Raw genomic sequence first — 7,874 nt, forward strand, 5'->3', positions numbered from 1 at the left:
ACATGCTCAATGATATTATTAGTGTCTGTCATCAATGGACACAAATTTAAACACATTTTCTGAAAGTCTGCACAAGAAAATACAAATTAATGTGTTTCAATCCATTTCTGTTATGTGAATATTAGGATTTCATATAAAGATAAACATTTGGTGACATGATTAAAAGAACATTTATGTCTGTGTTATGTGTTTTTTTGAGGTCCACACAGGTTTTTGAACCCCACGGGAACATTTTAAATACTGTTATATTTGTGAAAGCCCTTCTATAGCATTTACATTTACTCATTTAGGTGACGCTTTTATCCAAAGCGACTTACAATTGAAATGTATGTCAGAGGTCTGGAGCAACTAGAGGTTAAGATTCTTGCTCAGAGACACACTGGTGGATGTGTCACAGTTAAATTAGATCAAGCACATGTGTTGTATTTTGAGTGTAACTATGTAAAATATATTGTAATTGTTTAAATTCCATGTGTCCTAAGTCTGAGAAATTGATGAACAAGTGTGTGATTAAACACAGACACACAAACAAGAGGATACAGACTTATTAGTCATTAGACTTATCAGAGTCCCGCCTGAACATGTGGATGAACTGTGAGGCAGTTTGGTTTGGAAGACAGAAGGGTATGACTGGGCAATTGAATTGAAAGTTAATGTTCGTGTTGATAATGTTTTCTTCTTGGCTGTTGCAGATTGATAGCAGTTTTAACCTTGACATGTCATCAATCACCTATGATAATGTGGAGATTGCTGGGGTGTGAGTACTGGCTCAGAAGAGAGAGCGAAGGCAACAACACTCCATCACAATAATGATACAGACCTAACTTACTAATATGAAAATAGAACAGGAATGAGGTATTGAGTCTACGCTATCCACCTTGTAACCATTCCAAAGGGTGTTTACCTTCACCACAAGGATCAATGTTTCAATCCCCACTGGTCTTTGTAAGGATGAAATGAAGATTAATGGTGTCATTTGAAAACATTAGTGTCCAGTGCAGGTAGACTGGGTTTCCCCCCTTGGTACATTCCTTAATTAATCTCCTGCCTCCACTATTTCCTTTCCTGTTGCTGTCCTTACTTCATTTACTTGTCCCATGTGAGTGTTATTTTTATATTTTCATAGCTAATCTGTAACTGGCCAAATCTATGAGAATTACATAAAGAGATATAAATGTGCCAAGATTAATACTGGTGACAAACATGGCTTAGTGTTTATATTTTATATAAATATAGGTTTTCTAGCAATTTCCCTGCTTGGTTTTGTTTATTAGTTGCTGTTATTTGTTGTTAGTCGGTTGCTATTGTTTGCTATTGGTTTTAATGCAGGTTTTCTACCTTTTCTACCCTACATTTCAGATAGGGCCATTTTTAAAATACAAATATTCAAGTATGAAATCTCTATTAAAGTGTTTCAGTGTTTTGGAGTCTATTTTCCAAAATGTCACATCAGACGAAGAAATAAACAATGCCAGACTTAAACCCAAAGGTCAGTACCACAAATACAACACAAGTTAGCAATTTGTAATCAGAGCGCTCATTGAGTATAAATATCGAGGTCGCAAAAAGACTTGTTATATACATACTGTAGAATAGGAATAAAAAAAAAAAAAAAAAAAGGAGGGTAATACATGGGTAATCTGCAATCAGATACTTTTGACAAAGCTATAATTTCCTCTGGACATGTGACTTCAAAACTGTAAGCTGAAAGAGGAAATCCAACGCCACAACTTCAGCATCAAGGGACAAGATGAAAGAGGCCCAGCTGGATTGTGCTTTTGCTTTTTGATTTTTTGCCTCCATCTTTCTGTTAGACTTCCCCTTTCTCATTTCTTCTCATCTTTTTGCTCCCTCCTCCCTTGCCTTCCCGTTAGTCCCACATTAATCTTTGTTTAGGACTTTTTTTTGACACTGAGGTTGTACTGAATAGACATTAGGGCACAAACATTTCTTTTCATTAAAAATGTATCAATTTGTTATCCATTTGTTTAATAGTCTATAAATCATAAAATACTGTAAAATGCTTAACACAATTAGCCCAAGGTGCCGTCTTCTAATTACTTGTTCTGTTCGACCAACACTACGAAACCAAAAACACATCTTCACGTTAAAGAAGCTGCGGTCAGCAAATGTTTGGCATTTTTGCCCAACAAATTACTTGAGTAAAGATTTATCGATTATAAAAAATGTTTAATTTATTTTATGTTAACTGACTAATTGATTAATCAAATATCATTGTAGCTCTAACAGACACATTAACCACACGCTACAGCACGCTCTCTCATTTAAGGAAGGTAGGTGGTTACAGTCAGGGCTGCTTCTATACCTTTGCATTAAGGAAATGGGTATGACAGACGGTACACAAAGTGGATTTTAGAGAAAGCACAATTGCATACTGTATAAAATCAATGGAAAGATGAACAGTAAATGCATTACGACAAATGATCGCCATCTGAGTTTTATGGAAAATAAGATCATACATTGGACTATTGGAGTTCCAGGTCCATTTTTAGATTGTCCGAGGCACAATCAGCACCCACACGTGGTCAGCTAGCTACAGCTGAGGTCTGTGCAGTTAGTGCATTGACTGTTTGCAGTCTATGAATATTTGCCACAAAGACAATGCAGGGGTCAAACGCTCGTGAATAAAGCAAGAACAATTTTTGTGACAGACGCTAGAAGAATGGTCTATCAACATTAAAATGCAATAGGCAGCAAGTCTGATAGTGTAATTAGCAAGGTAAGCTGTCATAACAGATGGATTGTGAATGCCTCCCGGAGACGATGCTCTGCAGATTAATGTATCTGCTCCTCTGATGGTTAATATTTGTTTGTTTTTTGGAAACAGTCTCGCGGCTTTAAGACACCCGGTGAGAACAAGGATGGTACAAGCTCAGTGTGTTGTTTAATGATATCAGTGCACAAGATCTGTACCTCACCTTTTTTCCAGGTATCAAACTGTGAATAAAGGTGGAAGCAATTTAAAGAGAATCGATTTTCAAGGTAAAACACTTTAGAGTGTGGAGAATGTAGTCTTAACACTGATCCACAAATAAGTAAATATCATAACATGATGATTTCTGTTTTACTTAAAGGTCCAGTGTGTAAGACGTAGGGGGATCTAATATGGCAAAAATGTAATATAATAGTGTATGTATGTATGTATGTATTCATTAGTGTATCCCATGAAAATAAGAATTGTTGTGATTTACCTTAGAGTAAGCCATTTATATCTACAGGGGGAGTGGGTCCTCTTCCATGGAGTCCACCATGTTTCTACAGCAGCCCAGAATGGACAAACCAAACGCTGGTTCTAGGGAGGGCTTTTAGCATTCTTTCACTTGGAAGGGGAGGGTGAGGCGAGGTATTTTCACTTGACTGCAATCTGCAACCACTAGATGCCACTAAACCCTACACGCTGGTCCTTTAAACCATGACTTGGACATGGTTGGGGACATTTTTCAACTTATTTACATATTTATATAAATGCTAACATACTGTTTTGTTACAGCAATTTCTTTGACTTTGATTACACCTTTTTTGGTGAACACTGCATGACAGATTCTCAATATTTTAAAGTCTGTCAACTTTGCAGCTTTGTCACCACATCATCAATTATAATAAAAACGGGAGAATATCAGTTTTCACAAAGTTCACTGATCTGTCTTTGCTAATCCGTACAATGTGTGCACCTTTCAAAGTAGCTGCTGTTTTATCTAGTCTACAACAGGAGTGCAGAAGCTGCACTATGCCAGCGAGTTAGTAGATGAGCTGCCAGCTTCCATTAAACAGGCTGCGTCACTAGCTATTTGAAGTGTCATTCAGAATATACAGCATACACAGTCAGCTGCGACATCTCAACAGAAGACAGCTTGTCGGATTAAAAACTGCATTCCTTCCAATTAAGAGGCGACTAAAGAATGCGTGATTGAGTGGTGGCGTCTCTGTGAGTAATACCCTGACATGAATTTGAAGGTCTGCACAGGACTTAATCATCTTTTTGAGTGCTTATCTCAGGTATTTGCCTCATTCTTCAAACTGTCATTAAATACGATAAATTATGTTAGACTGTATGTCACAGGTTGCAGAAACCTCAGTCAATGGAATGTAATAATCTTACGATATACAGTACATTGGGAAATAGTTTTACTATCTTTTTACTGGAGTAGAGCTGCAACTAATGAACATTTAATTGTTGATTAATTGTTTTTGTTTCAATTATTCAAACAATCATTTTCTTGTCTATCAACGGTAACAAATTGAGTAAAATAGTCCATACTATAATATGATGGTGATACCTACAAATACATTGTTTTGTCTGACCAATAGTCTAAAATGCAAAAGTAATGAATTTACTGTGTTTTAAAACAGAAAAACAGCAAAGTGTTTATTTTCACTGATAAATTACTTCAACAACTGATTGATTAATAGACTTCAGCATCATGCATACTAGCCTTACAGTAGTAACCCTCGCAATAAGCACAATTCACATCATGGTTGAAACTATAAAGCAAAAGACGCGTTCAACATGGAATATTTGAAGCATTACAGTAGTTATTTACTTTCTTGGTGAACCAGTTTTCTCTCAATCTGCCTTGCTGGATCATACTGAGTTAGTGATAAAATGTGCTTTCCAGAAAGACTTTCAACAATGCACAGAGAGGGACACATCCTAGGTGCATCGCATTTCTCTTATTTCATATCTCCCACAACCTCCGGTCTCATGTGACCTGGAAATCGATTGAGGTCTTCCATCATTGGGGTCATTTCAGTTCTTAGTGCTGCTTGGAGGAGCGAGGAATATATTCAAGTCGGAGTAGTGAGGACATAAATAAGTAGGGATGGGTAGTATGGTTGAAATCAATATCAAGATATTAACAAGAGTGAGAAAGACCTTACTGTGGATCTATAGTTTACTATAATGCTGCAATTGGCAAATTGGTAATAGCATTCATCATAATTCATTCATTTGTATTACTGTGTTATAAATTTATATAAATTTTTTCAGAATCAACTTTATTGGCGAAGAATGCGTACACTTAGATTTCCATTGCTCTCAATGAACTAAAATACAGAAATAGACGTAACAGCTAACAACAACAAAGCTGAACAAATAGAGGTAAAGGATAGAAAGCACTATTATGTACACGTTTGTAAAAAACAGGTTGAAAAAAAATGCCTATATACAAGTGATGTGTTTCTGTAATGAAATACTGAATGACAAGATTGCATGTATATTTTAATTGAATGTACAATAGGCATACAATAACTTGTCTCAGCTTTACTTTGTGTCTGTCTCTGTGTGCAGCTGAAGTTCTGTGTGAAAGCACATGTCATAGGTGAGTTCATTATTCATTCAGGAGATTCAGGCAATACAACAAGATGTTGTTTTCTCTTTTCACATGAATGGTCTCTTCACTCTTCCATGAAAGGTTCATACATCAATACACACTGTGTATGCACATGCATGCGCACAAAAACAGACACCACAAGTTTTTTTATGAGCAAAAGAATGTTTCCACTGTTACCTACAGAGCTCACTGGCAGGTTTCCCCATCATCTACTGTACAGCTTCAAAGGTGGCTTTGCAGTCTTCCAATCAAGCTCATGCAACAAAATCAATGTCTGGTCATGGGCTCTCTGTTGACAAAAACAAGACCATCTAAACCATCCAAAGAAAACTTTCTTTGCAATGACTGATCAAGGTTGATCCCAATATTATAAATTTTGCACCTTTTCTTCTTCAAGGAAGAACGTTTGTATTTGTGTACTGATTATTAATTGTCAGCTTGATATCAGTAAATTAAAAAAGACAAAACAATAAAAATTATTATGCTTAGGCACAAACAAAAAAACAAAACAAACCACCCCGAGCTAATCAAGTACACCAAGATGAACCAGACAAATGTAATCAACACCAGAGTTTGAGTTAATGCTACAGATTTAAAATTATGATCTTTAAATACAGCCCTATTTAGTCCAGTTAGTGTAATTTTTAAAGCAATAACACAGTGCCAAAATTAGTGCTGCTCCTTATATGTAGATGAAGATGTATGATGAAGACCTGTGGCTTAGGTAGTAAAGCAGCTCATCTATTAATCACAGGGTTGGTGGTTTAATTCCTGCCTCCTCCTGTCCACATGTCAGATGATCTGCTGTGAAGAAAGAAGATCGTACACAAAGAAACACAGAATGGCATATTGTGAAGTTTGCTTGAAATCTAACTCTAATGGAAATAGGGACATGGGTGGAGGAATATAAAAGCAGAGCAGGACAATTCACACTTTATTTTTTCTGTGATACTTTCAGCTCTGGTGCTAAATTAAGAGGCTCAAGGATTTTCTTTAAACACAATGCTTTTTGTATGCCACACGAAGCTATTGTGTACAGAATCAGTGAAAACTACATCTGAAATTTTGTAATAAATTTCACTCTGTGTCTAAAGTTATTCCCCATATGCCTGAAAAGGTCTGTGACTAAGCTTGTATGTATTTTGAAATTGTATGTTTGCATCTTGCATGTAGCATGCAAGTTCTTTTTTGTATTTACAGTTATGACAGAAGCTGATGAGAGACACAAGGTTAAGCAACACTAAAATAAGGACTCACATTTTCCATTTCCCGAGGACATAAACCATGTGGATCAAACAAACAAATGACCTTTTGATGCAAGCCCAATAAGAGAAATCACCTCAAAAGCATTCATGAGACAAAATTCTCTAAAAAAAAGGTTAAAACAAAAGACAGACTATCTTCCTCAGGTCAGGAAAAACTGCTGCAGTATCTGACTAATTCTTTTACACAACATAAAAAATGAAGATGCAGCAGCAGTCGGATATAATTGGAATGTGATCCCAGTGAAACCGAAGTAATGCGCTGTTTCCAGGAATTATTCAGTATTAGGGGTGTGACGAGACACTTATCCCACAAGATCGAAACGAGACGAGATTTTAACACTATTTAAAAACAATCTTTATTGCTGAATTTTATGAAAATTTTAAGCATTAAACACTATTTCCTGCATTATAATGAATTTTTCTGCACCAGTTTATGGTGATTTTTTCATTTATATAAAGAAAAACTCAGAATTCAGGTGGCTTTGGTTTTTAGATGTTTATGTTGCAAAAGCAGCTGTCTGGACTCACAGCACGTTGATTCACTCCACGAGTCTCTTATCAGTTATACATTTGTATTTCACTGCGTGAGGAAAATTAATGTGTGGCTTGACAGCGTGTGAAAAATGTAATTTGCGTGAGTCTAGCGAGACAGTTTTTACCTGATGAGAAATATTGTCACAATTTAATCTCGCGAGATCCCGTCACACCCCTATTTAGTATGCATTGCAGCTGTAAAATGTTTCTATAATTAATTTGTGGTCGATATTTGGAACATGTTTATATGGATGAATTATTACTTTACAGAGGGATAAATCCTATTTAAAGGTGTTTCTAGATGTAGCATCTGATATGTTCACATGCTGATCTGTGTGTCACATGCTTCATCATCTTCTAAATAAGTGTAATTTGTAATAATTAAGAACACTTTGCCTTGTTCATCCTGTATGTAATAAATTTTCACCCTATGGTGTTAAATCCCAATGAAAGTTTTGATTATTTTAATATTTCCAAATCCACTAAGAAAAACAGCCCTGTTTTCTGTATTGTATCTCAAAAGTCTTGAATTCTAGGTGACTTCTTGAGTACAGATGTGTGGGGAGATGCATGCAACGAAAATGACATGTGAAGGACTCATTGATTGATATCAAGGAATTCAGTAAAATTTCACTGTAGTTTTACCATTTCTCAGAAAACTGTTGACAGAAAGTTCTGACACCAAATTTTTATTTACTGTATTTTCCTAATCTGCTGTATAATA

This window comes from Micropterus dolomieu, linkage group LG03 (assembly GCF_021292245.1).
Source record: "Micropterus dolomieu isolate WLL.071019.BEF.003 ecotype Adirondacks linkage group LG03, ASM2129224v1, whole genome shotgun sequence".
NCBI classification, from domain to species: domain Eukaryota; kingdom Metazoa; phylum Chordata; class Actinopteri; order Centrarchiformes; family Centrarchidae; genus Micropterus; species Micropterus dolomieu.